The following is a 15,865-nucleotide window of genomic DNA, read 5'->3' on the forward strand; positions in this document are numbered from 1 at the left end:
TGCGTCAGTACAAGGAACTGAGAGCTCACTGATACACAGCAATGAGCAATGTTTGACCAAGTCTGGACCCAAAACCCTTGCTGAATTTGCAAAGCCTCCTAGTTACATTTCCCACAAATTTTCTGCATTTAACTCCAAACGGAAGATTGCAGAACTTGCATATCATCATAGCAGGGGTTAGATTGACAGACCGAGTGCCCACGCTTCCCTTATTCATTTCTACAAACTGCACAGTGGATGACAAAGTTTTGGGGGCCAGACAGACCCGGGCTGGAGTCCATACTCTGCCAAGGAGAGCAGAGCAACGCCGGACAAGTTCTTAACCTCAGAGTCTCCGTTTCACAGGGTGGAAATGGAGAGACTGTTGCCATCAAGTTGTGGGAGGGACAAATTAGAATTATGTCAGTAAGGGTTTAGCAGAGTGGAGGGCATTTGATAGAAATCGGATCCAAAATATAGCCACATCAGTGTGAAAACGGCCACTTTCTGCACTTCGGAGGTAAAATTTCTTTTGCAATTTTCTAATTACCTGCTGAAACATCTTTTGGAAAAGTACCCAGATTCCTGGCAAGTCTCCAGGAAATAGACTTGATCTGGCTGATTCTCTAAATTAGCGTATTTCCAAGTAGGGACTGCACCGATTGTGACACCAGAGGTGCTTGTTAAAATGCACATTCCTGGGCAGCGTCCCATTAGTTCCAAACAAGAAGCTCTACGGCGAGGGCCAGGATCTGCATTTAAGGCTCCTCACCGGTCGTGCTGCCTTTCAAGAACCATCCCCCTGCGAGCTCCAGGTAGGCCCGGGGAGAAGGGGCCCCAGGACACACCCCAACGGCCATGGAAGCGTTGGAGCCAGGGCTCCGCCGTGCTTTGCAAAAAAAGCCTCCTCTGCCTCCACCGCGGCGGCCGCAGGAAGCTCCGCCGCCGCCGGTAACAATTTTCATCTGGGGAACATCTCAGTCCTTTTGGTCGTTGCAGTTACTTACCTCTTGGTTTAGTGTCCCCTCCCGCAGCCCCCCACTCCCACCGCAGGCCAAGCCGGGCAACGCACGGCCTTCGCGCACCTTGCAGGCTCTCACTCTCCTGACCACAGCGACACCTGCTGAGGCAACGCAGTATGTGCATGCGCAACGCGGAGATGGTGCCTCTGGCTGAGCATCCCGGCGGCCGCGCGCGGGGCAGGGGGACCGCACAGGGCAAGGAACGCAGGCCGGTCGCCTGGCTAAGGATCGTCGGGGCCGCTGCCCGGCGGGGGGGCCGTAGGGGAGTTTCAGAGTGGGCCCCGCTGGCCCGCGAGATCTTGCTAGAGGACCGAGTGTCTTTTTAGAAAATCGAAGGACCGGCGGCCTCCTGCGCCCGCCAGCCGATTAGCGTTTCCGTTCGAGTGAAATGAGCCTCACAGAAAGGGAAGGATGCGACCCTGCAGTCCAGGATGAAAAAAGATGCTGCAATCCCCTTGCCGCTCCCTGCCAGTCAGCCAGTCATCCCATAATGTACATGGGGTCACACTATGGAGTCCTCACAGCTAACCAGGGCACCACACTGCCTCTTATGAATGAATTCATAAGGTTTTCTGGAAAAAGATACAGGCTTTTGGGCTGCAAAAGACCTTAGTAACAAGGAGGCCTTCTGACTTAATGTTGGGGAAGAAGTGGAGCTGAGCCCTGGGGTCTCTAGGCTCCTAGACGAATGTCTGGAACCTCACCCACAGTAACCAGCCCCTAGGGGCTCTTTCTCATGCTTGTGGCTAGGGCCATGGTTCTCAACTTGGTCTGCACATTGGAGTCACCTGCAAGAGCTTCTTTTGAAAAAACCCAGTGGCTCAGGCCACCCCTTAACACTAACTGAATCAAAATCTTTAAGGCTGAGTCCCAGCCATCATTTCAGTACTTCTGAAAGTTTCCCCGGTGATTCCAACATGCAGGTAAAGCTGAGGATATGGGGAGTTGGCTGGGAAACAGGAACCTTGTTCTTCAACTGTGGCCATTAATCACTGATTCAGAATCACTGGGTTTGCTTGTCAACAGTATAGATTTCTGGGTCCCATCCAGATTTAATGAATCAAAATCTCTTGGAGTGGGTCACAGGATCTGCTCAAAAGAAGAAACAAAACACAGGCTCCCAGAGATTTACATGCATCCTGGAGTATGAGAACCGCTAGGGCAGCTGTTTTTAAAGTACGGACCACCAGCAGCAGCAGCATCACCTGGAACCTGTCAGAAATACAATTGCATTGGCTCCACCGCTGACCTCCTGCACCAGAAACTGGGAATGGGGTCCAGCAGTCTGCATTCAATGAGGCTCCAGTCATCTTGGTGCCCGCCGCAGTTTGCAAACCACTTCTCCGAATAAAGGGCCTCTGGTTCGAATCCCAGCTTGGTCACTCACTGGCCATGTGACCCCGGAAAGCTTATTTAACTCCTCTGGGCTTCAGTTTCTTCATTTGTTAGTTGGGTATGGGGTGTTATTGGCTGAATTATGTTCTCCCAAATGCATATGCTGAAGCCCTCACGCCCAATACCTCAAAATGTGACCTTATTTGGAAATAGAGTCATTGCAGATGTAATTAGTTAAGATGAGGTCCTACTGGAGTAGTATGGGTTCCTAATCCGATATGACTCGTGTCCTTATAAAACGGGGAAATTTGGAGACAGACAAGCACACAGGGAGAATGTCCCATGAAGAAAGGTGTTATATTGCCACAAGCCAAGGATCTACCAGAAACTAAGAGAGAGAGACCTGGAATACATCTTTCACTAGTACCACAGAGGGAACAGGGCTCTGCCCACACCTTGATTTGGGACTCTCGGTCCCAAAGAACTGTGAGACAATACATTTCTGTTTAAGTCACTCTGTCTCTGGTACTTCTTGACGGCAGTGCTAGCAAACTAATTTGGGGGCGTTTGGGATGAGACACGGAGCACAATGCCTGTACTAGTGGTTTCCCAATAAATGGGAGATTTTGTTATTTAAAAAGAAGGGAGGAAAGTGATTCTGTACACTGTCTCCTTACGTAGGGGTTAAACCTGAGAATCAAGAAATGAAAAAGCCGAACATTCCACCCAGTGGACTGAGGCCGGGGTGTGTGGCAGTGGTGGTGTGACTCAAACCGCCCTGGCCCTGGCTGGAGGCTAACAGTGGACAGATGGTCACCATTTCTGGTCACTCCCGATCTGGATAAGAACCAAATGAGGGATCCAGAGGCAATGGCGTGTTCAGCTCTGATGTAGCTGTCCTCATCTCTAAAGCTCTCTGTGGAGGCCTCAGCTGCCTTCCATGAATTGTCCCAGCCCTTCCTGGTCAAAAGCATCCCTGTCCCGGGGACCAGAGTCTATTACCAGTCCCCTGATCTACTCAGACCCTCCAAAACTCGTGTGTGTGTGTGTGTGTGTGTGTGTGTGTGTGTGTGTGTGTGTGTGTGAGAGAGAGAGAGAGAGAGAGAGAGAAAGAGAGAGAGAGAGAGAGATTCACTGAATCACCTGAAATGAAATGAGTGTTAGTGAAGCAGAATAAAAGTTCCCTTCATCACTCTCACAGCGTAGTTATGTGGCTGATGGTTAGACAGTGCCCAACCTCTGGAAAAGAGTAACTTCTTTCGCTTCTATTTGTTCACCAGAGAGCAGGAAGGAGCCAGGCTGCTTCAGCCTTCCTTCTGTGCATGTTGCCTGAGCAACTGGGGATCCACTTCTTTCCTTCCAGCCCCATTCTACACCATGCCTGGCACTGGAGATTGGAGCCCATTTTGTGAGAGCTTGCCCCAAGGCGGCTGGCAAGCCAGGTTTATCAAGGGAGTGGGGTCTTACGCAATTTCCAAGGTGCTTTCCATGTTAAAGCCTGCACCACTTCTTCCAATTCACCAAGGAGGTAGAGGTCATCTGAGGGACAGTGTTCCCCAGTGGCACCTGCTCAGTGACCAAGGGAATCATCCCAGCAGGCCGGGCTGACTCCCACCACTGCCCTAGGACCCGCACAATTTCATGGCAACTTGGGGGAGTTAATCAGGCTCAATCATGCCATATCATCACAAGTGTGACCCTTAGGCCTGCTGTTAGCTGACGTCAGCAGTTAACAGTGAGAGGCCTTCTGTTCCAATAGGAAGCTAGCATTCCAACCAACTGTAGAGTTTAAATTAAAACTACCTACTGACATCACATCCAGTTCTTGACTATCCTCTTTCCCCTCCAGGCAGTAAGGGAAATAAGGGTCACCAGTCTTGAGTTAGTAAGACTCTGCGGTGTGAGGTTGCGCAATTATGCAACCTCTCTGAAATTCAGGGCTCTGGTTTTTCTCCTTTAAAATGGATTTAATAATACCTCTTTGGCTTTTCTCATAAGGCCGTTAAAATTCAAGGAGGTTGTGTATGTGAACAATAAAGAGTGATACACATGTAAGCACTGCACAGTAGTGAAGCGGATCGTGGCATTGTAAATATATCCTTTCCTGCTTGTTGGGTGGGGTTCACTGACCTGGGTATAACGGCTTTGCTTATGTCTTTAAAGAATGCAGATGAAATTCAACAGTGAAGTAGCAGATTGAATAAGGGCAGACTGAAGAGAACTAACATCTATGGGCATTATCTCATTTAATTCACTCAAAAATCAAGTGAAAGAGAAGCTGTAACCTAGTAGAACCCTATGGGGTCTTTCGAGGACAGACCCCCTCAGGTCCTCTGCCTGCCTCTTGTTTGTAGAAAAACTTTAGCCTCCTAGGCCTTCCTGGAGTCCCAAAGAATATATTTAATTAGAGACATGAGAAGATGCAGAAGCAAAGGGAAACGTCAAGCAAGACAAAATAATGGTAATTTAGCCATTAAACAAAGTCGAGGACCTTTAGTTCCTCCTCAAAGGCTGTAGATAATATTCTGAGCCAAATCCTTTGAGCTGTTTTGCAGCTACTGAAACCCCGCCAGGTGGAAGAAGTTAACTGCACGCTGCCCACAAGCACGTAGACCCACCCCAGACCAGCTGGAACCAAAAGGTTGATGTTGTTAACTCCCAATTACCTCACCACGAGCTGATCACGCATTCCCAACTCCCCTCCCTTACCCTGTCTTTAAAAACCTTTCCCTGGGGCTTCCCTGGGGGTGCAGTGGTTGAGAGTCCGCCCGCCGATGCAGGGAACGCGGGTTCGTGCTCCGGTCCGGGAAGATCCCACGTGCCGCGGAGCGGCGGGGCGCGTGAGCCATGGCCGCTGAGCCTGCGCGTCCGGAGCCTGTGCTCCGCAACGGGAGAGGCCACGACAGTGAGAGGCCCGCGTACGGCAAAAAAAAAAAAAAACCTTTCCCTGAAAGCCTGGACTCCTTGCTTGGTGCCCCTCGATAAACCGCACTTTCCTTCACCACGACCTGGTGTCAGTAGACTGGCTTTACTTTGCACAGGCCAGTGGACCCGTTTGGTTCAGTTACAAAGTAATGAACCAAATGTTAAACCAGAGGTTCCCAAACTTTCTCAGTTCATGGTCCTCCTAGCGTGTCAGCATCCCTAGTAAAGGAAATACCTAACTGTTCTCTTTATTATGTAGTCAGGTTCAAACAATTTAATCCACATTGATAGTCTAACTACTTAGCACCTGTTGGGCCCTGCGCATCTTCACAGATTTTAGAATCAGATACAACGGCCAACTCATTTCTCCTTCCACATTCCTTTCATACAGTTCTAGTATTTTATCACAGCTGCAATTTTTCCTTGTCATTAACATGACATCAACAGAAGGCACGTAGTGATTTAAGATTGAAAATGAACCGTCTCAAGCTAGTGGTTCACACAGCATTGGACCAATGTTGTTGTGTTTCCCAAGAAATGTAAAAGTATCCCAGAGAACCCCCTGTGAATTCACTAGGGTGCCTCAGTGCACAGTTTGGGAACTAAGGTAAAAAACTAATGCTCAAAGGTGTGAAGTAACTTCCAGTCAGAGCTTTTCAAATGTTAACATGCACAGGGGTCCCCTGGGGGTCTTGTTACACTGTCGGCTCTGATTCAGCAGGTCTGGAATGGGGCTCGAGAGGCAGCTTTTCTAACAAGCTCCTCCTGAGTTTGGGGGATACGGCCAGTTCATGGACCACGCTCCACGTAGTCAGGCTTTAAGTGAAGCAGCCAGGAGAGGTAGGGCAGCGAACAGTCCACGTCTCCAAAGCCCATGCTCTTTCCCACAACCATACTGCTTCTCATGTAACTTCTAGAAATTAGAATTTCTAGAAATTCTAGAAATTAGAATTCCAGTTTCTAGCTCTGCCCATAATGAGGCTTGAAAGTTCTCTCTCTCCTCCTCAAAATAACCAAGAAAGCCGAACAAACCAAAATTCAACAACTCCTCTTAGGTCCGTCAGAGAACTGAGGTCACAGGACAAGCCACTGCCCCCAAATCTGGAGAGACCGACAGGCAGACGCAGAGAATCACAACTTACCAGAGCAGAAACGTCCGTGGAAACCAGTGCCCGGGAAGGAAAGGCTGAAGTGTATTTGATGACTTGCTGGAGAGTTAAAGCTCCTGGGAGGCGCCCACACTTCTGTGTGTTACCTGAAGGAGCCCTGCCAGGCTCTCACAGGGAAGATCAGAGAAAAAGCCCCTCCTACTTCTGAGCAGGGGAGGGGAAAATAGCCTTTATTAAATACACCTGGAGAATTCTATTCTTCTTAATTAACAAGGCCTGCCCTCAAAAGAAACCAATTTACCAGAGCCTAACCTGCTGAGGTTTTACCAGATTCTAACCAACCTGGGGGAATGGAAACACCCAACTCAGCCCTCTCTAGCCTCCCTGTCTTGCCGAAAAGGGAAGCAAGCAAAACAAAACTGAGAAGCTCTTGTGAAGGTCACAGCCTGGACCCAGGCTCACTAAAAGGGCTGTGATCTAATCACAGGACCATAGACGCTTTCCCTCCATATCACCTTCCATCCACATCACTAGGGCTCCCTATAACAACTGGGGGATACACCTGGGAGAACTGTGCCTCTCAGAAGATTTAAGAAGCCTGTGGGGAAATCCAAGGGCAACAGGAGAGGTAAAAACAAGGACACTGGAGGAAAGATTAGCCTCTAACACCTTCAGCTCCAGCAAACAGAAAACACAGCCCAACGCCAAGCCAGATAAACACAAAGCCTCACACTAATGGCCTGTTTCCTTCAGTTCCTTGTACCCAGTACTTCGTGTCCCGGCTCACGACAAAAAAATTATAAGGCACGCTAAAAGGCAAAAACCGCAATCCGAGGAGCCTCCAAACCCCGGGCCCATGTTTCATTGTCCCATCGGACTTCACTTACAAAACACAAATTCAAAACTAAGATAATTCAGAACTTCAGGACAGAAGCCACAGAGCATTACAGCCCAAGCAGGCCACATGTCTGTGAAGCCAGCCTGCACGTCAATCACAGTCTGGTCAGCAAGTGTGACTCTGGTTATTCACAGCTGAACTCTATCTGCTTCAGATCCTGCCCGAGAACTAAGTTCTGGAAGGCACGGAGTTTTGAGCAGTTGGTCTTACTGCATCCACTGTGTCTTCCTTCAAATCACAGTACAGGCGGACCTCAGAGATATGGTGGATTTGGTTCCAGACGATCACCACAGAGTGAATGTCACAACAAAGCAAGTCACAAATTTTTTGATTTCCCAGTGCGTATAAAAGTTATGTTCAATGTGCAATAGCATTACATCTAAAAAAATAATGTACATACCTTAATTTTGAAATACCTTAATGCTAACTATCATCTGAGCCTTCAGCAAGGTGTAGCGGTAACATCAAAGATCACTGATCACAGATCATGAGAACAAATACAATCATGAAAACGTCTGAAATATTTTGAGAATTACCAAAATGTGATACAGAAACACAAAATGAGCAAATGCTATTGGAAAAATGGCACTGAGACACTTGCTCCACGCAGGGTTGTCACAAACCTTCAATTTTGTAAAATATCTGAAAAGCACAATAAAGCAAAGTACAATAAAACGAGGTCTGCCTGTACTGTTCCTGGGACCACCTGTGGCTCAGCGAGCCTGTGGTAGCCCACGTGGTTTCTCACTAGACGCATGCCTTGGCCCTGAGGGCAAACCCTCTGTCCTGCTGCAGGACAGAGCCCCCAGTCCTGTGCATGTATCTGCCATGCTCCATCACACACTGAGGGATGTCTCCTCAGTGCAGGCATGCTTAGCTGTTTTCAGATGGAAACAGTATGTATGAAACGCTGCATGTCATCTGCAGAAGCAATTCAACTGAAAGACACTCTCATATTTACTTAAAGCAAATCAAAGCTATTCAGTAAGACAAACAGTAAAACACGGGCGACATTATCTCACTGCAAAGAGGATTGCCTCACCGACAGACACTCATGGCCATGAGAACATAAGTAAAAACTCAACAAATGCCTGGTCCCAGTGGGTGTTCTGTCAGCCATCAGAATTTAGGCACCAAACCATAGTTCATGCAGCATGTTAGAAGCAGTGGAGGGTCAACTGAAAAGGGGAACATCCATGGTTAATGACTAATAATGCAACAGTAATTGTAACATAGGGATAGAAATTGCTATCTACCATCACAAGTGCCTTTCTGAGGGTGGATCCTGGAAAAATGAAAGGCTCTTTCATTCTGCCCAGTTCCCAAATGGGTTTGGACTTGCAGAGTTTGGCTTGGAGCTAAACTTTGGTAGAGGGGACGGTAAGGAACTGAAATTGGAAGGATCTGCTTTTCCTCCTAAAAGGAAGGCAGTAGAGGAACTGAGGAAGCTGGAGTTTGCACTATGGAAAAGTGGCCAAGTGATTTTTTTTTTTTTTAAATAAGGGATGTCTTGAATTCAATGTTAAATTGTATGTGTTGCTATATTCATGGGATGGTACGAAATGCTGATTGAGATCCATTTCTGTCTCCCGAGGTTACAAAGTGGTGCTGTGATAACAACGGATACAGGGCACTGTAAGCAACCAAGTTCCCAGATTCTCCAGGTCCGAGGGGCTACCAGCATTCATATGGGATCTATGTAGACAATGAGTCAGACCTGCAAGGGGAACCAACTCCTGCTATCAGCAGACACATAAAGGTAAACCAGCGTGCAGTAAAGGGTTAACCTTTTTGCCCAGAGAAAGCCTGGACCCACGTGAGGCTCCTCAGTTAACCTCTGAGCCCGTGGAAGAGCCTGCCTGGTCAGTGTCTTTGTTTACCTGGTTGCCTTGGACCACAACGAATAGTCTACGCCAACAATGTGATTTATGATGGAGGCCTTGGGCCATATGGTATCAGCTTGACCTCTAAGGGCTGGAGACTGAAGTCAGTCATATGTGTGGTCAGCCATGCTGACATGACTGACCCCCAACAAAAACCTTGGGTACCAAGGCCGGGGTGAGCTTCCCCGGTAGCGATAACCTGGGCACGTTGCCACACATCACTGCTGGGAGAAGTAAGCACAGTTCCATGACTCCACCGGGAGAGGACCGATGGAAAATCACACCTGGTCGCTCTTGGACTCTGCCCAACACAGCTCTTCCGTTTGCTGTAATACGTCATAATGGTGAGTATAGTCACTTTTCTGAGTTCTGTGGGTCCTTCTAGAGAATCATGGAACTTGAGGGTGGTCTTGGGGACCTCCTGAACTGCAGCCTGGCTCTTCTTCCCCTCACCAGGTAATTGCAGAGAAAAGAAAGGGTGGGGGCCGCAGAGCATGCCCATCCCCTTCCAGTTCTGCAGGCTCAGATCCCAACACCCTGCCTTGCCTTGCAGGGGGTGATACTGAAAGGAGAGTGGAATTTTAGAAATAAACAGCATGGAATTTTTGTAACCAGAAGAAGACTGTTAGAATAACAAAGTGATTGGAAAGTAAGAGTCAGCCTGAGATGTGGAGGGAGCCCGCCTGATGCTTTAACAGAGGCCAGTGGGAGGAGTTGTTGAAAAAAAGGTTCCTGTTGATACCATACCATTTGAGATGCCTCAGTGAAGCTGGCCTTCACACAAATGTTCTTTCTGCATAGGGCAGTCATTTTCAACCCAGACTGCACTTAGAATAAGGCCCTAAGGCATGTGGGCCTTATCTGCAGGGATTCTATTTTAATTAGGGTGGTCTAGAGGGTTGCCATTACTAATTTTTTAAAATTAGCTTTATTGAGAAATAACTTACAAACTATAAAATTACCAGTTTTAAATGTACAATTTGTTGAGCTCTGAGAAACGTACATACTAAAAACACTATTTCCATCTCCCCAGAATGTTCCTGTCTAGGCTGTTTAGGCTGCTATAACAAAATACCACTTGTAAAGAACATACACTGATTCCTCCCAGTTTTGGAGGCTGGGAAGTCCAAGATCAAAGTGCCAGTATGGTCAAGTTCTAGCAAAGGCCTGCTTCCTGGTTCATAGCTGGTACCTTCTCTCTGTAACCTCACACAGTGGAAGGGGCTAGGGATCTCTCTGGAGGCTCTTTTATAAAGCGTGAATCCCATTCATACGGGCTCTGCCCTCGTGTCCTAATCACCTCCCAAGGGCCCCACCTCCTAAGACCATCAAGTTTGGGAGTTAGGATTCAACATATGAATCTGGGGTGGTGGAGGCCACAGTCAGACCACAGGAGTTTTCTTGTGCATCTGTACCTTCGATACATTCCTCTAATCCCTGGCCCCTAACAGTGATCTAATTTCTGTCTCTATAACTGTACCTTTCCTAGAATGTATATAAATTATATCGTATGTAGTCATTAGGTCTAATGTCTTTCACTTAGCATTATGTTTTGAGATTCACCCACATTGTGCTTATCAGTAGTTTGTCATTTTTTATTGCTGAATGATTTCCTAATCTCTGTATATACTGTAATTTGTTTATCCATTTACCAGTTGGTAAATATTTGGACGGCTTCAATTTTTGGCTCTTATGCCTAAGTCATCTATAAACATTTAAGGACAAGTCTTTGTCTTGACATAGCTTTTTATTTCTCTTAAGTAAATATCTACGAGTGGCAGTGCTGAATCGAATGGTAAGGATCTGTCAAACTTTATAAGAGACTGCCAAAATGTTCTCCAAACTGGCTGTACCATGTTGCATTCCCACCAGCAATGTAAGGGAGTTCCAGTTACTCCACATCCTTGCCAGCACTGGTTTTATCTTATAGGTCCTCTTTTATCAGAGTTTGATGATTCTTCATTTTAAACTTTCCCTGTTTAACCTCCTCTGTGGTTTTAAGCTCCAGATTGGATGCAGGCAAATTGATACAGATTTTGAACCATGAATTCAATTTCTTCAGTTGATATAGGACTATCATGTTATCTATTTCTTTTTTTTTTTTTTAAGTCTTTACTGAGTTTGTTACAATATTGCTTCCGTTTTATGTTTTGGTTTTTTGGCTGTGAGGCATGTTGGACCTTGCTCCCCGACAAAGGATCGAACCCGCACCCCTTTTATCGGAAGGCGAAGTCTCAACCGCTGGACCGCCACGGAAGTCCCTTAGCTACGTCTTCGTGAGTAAGCCTTGTTAGTTTATGTTTTTAAAGGTATTTGTCGGGGAGTGACATCATCAAAATGGCAGAATAGAAGTTTTCTACTATATTCCCCCCAAAGAACACCAATCTGACAATCATTCACGTATCAGAGAGACTTTGTGGAAGTCCAGGAATCCAGCAGAGACGTTCCAGTGCATCACTGGAGGAAAAACAAAAATTCCGAGACTGGACACATCAAAGAGGGTAAGAGGAACAGCTGACTTGACCTATAACATGCCTCCCCCGGGTAGCTGAGCTCAGGGGCCAGAGAGCCTTTCTCCGCCTGTGATTTCTCCTGTGGGAGAATGTGAGTGTGTGACTGAGCGCCTGGATCCCCCAGCTGTGTGGACGCTGCCAGAGAGGCTCATTTCATCTAGAGCTCTAAGTCAGGAGCTGCACGCACACACGGACAAACCCTTAGCTAGACTAACTAAAAAAAAAAAAAGAGGAAAAAAAAAAAAGAGGAGACTCAAATAAATAAAATCTGAAACAAAAGAGGAGATATTACCACTAACTCACCACAGAAATACAAAGGATCATAAGAGATAATGACGAATAATTACATGCCAGCAAATTAGATAACCTAGAAGAAATGGGTCAATTCCTAGAAATTTACAACCTACCAAGACTGAATTACGAAGGGATAGAAAATATGAACAGACCAATAATGAGTAATTGAATCAGTAATCAAAAACCTCCCAACAAAGAAAAGTCCAGGATGAGATGATTTCACGAGTGAATTCTACCAAATGTTTAAAGAAGAATGAACACCAGTCCTTCTCAGACCCTTCCAAAAGACTGAAAAAGAGCGAACACTCCCAGGTTCGTTTTATGAGGCCAGTATTACTCTGGCCAGACAAGGACACTATAAGTTAAGAACACTACAGGCCAATATGCCTGATGAATATAGATGCAAAAATTTCACTAGCATATTAGCAAACCTAATTCAAAAGCACATTAAAAGGATCATATACCCGGATCAAGTGGGATCTATCCCTGGGATGCAACGATGCTTCAACATCTGCAAAACAGTAAATGTGATACACCACGTTAATATACACAGAGACCAAAGCAAATGTCAAAGTACTGTAAGAGCTTGCTGAAGTTGCAACGGAAATACAAAAGATGGGCACATGGTCCAAGTGGACAGAGAGGGAGGGAGCAAAGAGAGAGGGATCAGATCAGATATAGATTGCCAGAGAAAGTGAAATCTAAGAAGAAATGTAAAGGACGGATACAGACCAGATAGATGAAGAGAAATAAAAGAATCTTCTATGCCAATAGTTCTCAATCCTGGCTGTATGTTTTATTTTTTTAAAATAATACATGTAATTTTGAGGTCTGTGAGTGAAGAATCTATTCCAGGCCTCTCTCCTTGGCTTGTAAATGGCTGTTTTCTCCCCGTGTCTTCACACCATCTTCCCTCTATGAATCGAGGTGCATAAAAAATGAGATGAGACTTGTCCCAATTTCCCCTTCTTATAAGGGTATAAGTCATATTGAGTTAGGGGCCCCATCCTGCTAAAATATGCCCTCGCCTTAATGAAGTACATCTTCAATGACCCTATTTCCAAATAAGATCACATTCTGAGGTACTGACGGTTAGGACTTCAACATATGCATTTGTGAAGGTAACAGTCCAACCCATAAAATGTGTATGGTAGCAATTATCAATTTACAACTTCATGTCTTTGAGAAGAAAATCTCCCGAATCCTAGCTTTAGGAAGCAGATGACATTACCCCAGTGGTTGCTGGACAGTGTGCTACCACATTCTGTACAACGGGCTGCACAACTGAGCCTCCTCTGATGCCTTTCTCTGCCTTTCCCTGAAGATGTACCCACTCTGGTGACACAGCAGATGAAGTGCTCAGTTGAGTGAATCTCAAGTTGCAGAAAAGAACAGGTGATGGTCTGTATGAAGTTATCTCAAATTGGCTACAAAGAAAGACTGGTCACTTACCAAATGCTGGATAACTCTGCCTTGTAGATACAGAAGGAATCCCAGTGGAGAAGAAAGCAACAAATACTGAGAGAATATGGCAAAACTGATTTTTTAGAAGTATTTTAAAACTTTCCCTCCTAAACTGGTGTCCGCTTATACCCCCATTCACTGTACTGCCTCAGGCACAAAAATATTGAACACTACTGCTGCATTAAATGACCTGTTAGATGAAAAGATTAAACGGTTGGCTCTTAGGCGATTTGGGGGCACTGCTGGGCTCTCATCGTGGTGTTGAGGTCTTGCTTTGGCTGCCTGCCAATCAGACAGCCTCAAAACCCAGCATCCAGGGCAGTTTGGAGATGCTTACTCAAGAGGGATTGGGTCTGATCTGGGACGCTGAGAGAAAGTTTTACAGATTAATTTATTTCCGTAGGGCAGAAGAGGCTCGGCTGCCTTGCAAGCATGCGGACCACTAGATGGCGCTCCATGCTCATACTGAATCTGCCAGAATTCAGCATCTCCAGAGTCTGGCGGGCTTCCAGTACTGGCTTATCCTTTGGGCACCACAGGCACAGGGCCTAAGGCCCACGATACCTTTAGAAACCCATGGAAGTATTTTAATTTCTTCTAAAATCATGAGAAAACGAGGAATAGAATACTCCCTGATGATATTCAACTTTATACAGTGCAATTGTTAAATATACTTTCATATATATAAATACATATATATACACATATATATTATTATTTCTAATGCAGGAAGGGGCTCATGAAGACAAAGTGTCTAGGGCCCACAAAAGTCATAGTATGGCCCTGTTTCCCTGCATCACATCTGGAGTATTGATCAAAAATATCACTGAAGGCTTCCCTGGTGGTGCAGTGGTTGAGAGTCCGCCTGCTGATGCAGGGGCCACGGGTTAGTGCCCTGGTCCGGGAGGATCCCGCATGCCGGGGAGCGGCTGGGCCCGTGAGCCACGGCCGCTGAGCCTGCACGTCCGGAGCCTGTGCTCTGCAACGGGAGAGGCCACAGCAGTGAGAGGCCCGCGTACCGCAAAAAAAAAAAAAAAAAAAAAAAAAAGAAAACAGTCACTGGAATTGAATGTAGTTGCAGGGCACACCTCTCCTTGTGGACGTATTTCAAGATGCATGCATTCATAAACTTATTTAACTCAACAGATTTGTTCTCAGTCACATGTCCTCTTGATGTTACCTCCTAAATCCCTCCCCAATCTGTCACCTTCCCTGCACACCTGTGCTGCCACCTTAGTCCGGGGCACTGGAACCTTCTCTTGGACTTTGACAACAGCTTCCTACTGGCCTCTGTGCCTCCAGGCCCTTCTCTAAGCAGCCAGGGTCATTTCTCAAAAATCAAATCTGATCATGTCAGGTTTTTTGCTCTCATCTAAAACCTGCCATGACTCTCCACCGCCTACAGTAGTGGTCTCTCAAACGGGGTATGTGTACTAGAGGAAGCAGACAAGACAACTTGTTGGAGCATAGAATGAAAACAGAACTTCTACTTATATTTACCTTTTATCTGCTTCTTTAAACATTTCTGGTTTTTTGTATGCTTTATTTATTTACACAACACATGCGCATTACTTATACATAAGTATACATGTATTGGGAAAGGTGTCGGTTTTCAACCTTTTTTTCCACCAGAAAGATGCATCATTGAAAGTGTTCGGAAACTTTCAAAATGATGTCCAAGCCTTTTCGAATCGCACACAGGGCCTTTTCGAGATGAATCAGACCAACCTTTAGGATCTTCTCTGTTTGCTCTAGCCACACAGAACACCCCTTAAGTGCTCAAAGCTCTTAAGCTTTCCTGCATTTACAAATATTTCAAGCATAGGCTGAACCTCCCTAGTCAGCATCCTCATCGGACCAAGTCGACCTCCCCCCTCAGCAGCCAGCCCCTGGCTCCTGCCCTCTGCCGCCGCCTCTCCTGGCTCCTCTCAGCAGCCCTGCTCTCCCTTGTGCCGCCTTAACGAGAGCCTATTTATTTGTTTACGTTTTTTCTTTTTCCTTTCTTTATCTTGTGATGAGTTATGTGGGTGGGTGTCTGGCTGTGTGCGTGTGTATCCACAAAAGGGTTGTGTTGATAAAGCAGCTATTAGATGCTGGGCACTGGGCTAGGCCCTACCTAGGTGTCATTTCAATTCATCTCTCATGTAGGTGACCAGCTTATCCCAGTTTGCCTGGAACTTTCTAGGTTTTAGCTCTGAAAGTCCTGTGTCCTAGGAAACTCCTGTCTCAGGGCAAACAGGGATGGTTGGTCACCCTATACAATAATCCCATTATACCAGGGAGAAAACGAAGGCTCAGAGAAGTTATCAAAACTTAGCTAAGCTCACAAAGCTAATTAGCACTGGGACCTGGCTGTGTACCTCAGAAAGTCAGCACTCTTTCCACCATAGCATGTTGCCTCTTCATGGGCAGGGACCATGTCTTATTCAACCTTGCGTCTTCA

This window comes from Lagenorhynchus albirostris, chromosome 8 (genome assembly GCF_949774975.1).
Source record: "Lagenorhynchus albirostris chromosome 8, mLagAlb1.1, whole genome shotgun sequence".
NCBI classification, from domain to species: Eukaryota; Metazoa; Chordata; class Mammalia; order Artiodactyla; family Delphinidae; genus Lagenorhynchus; species Lagenorhynchus albirostris.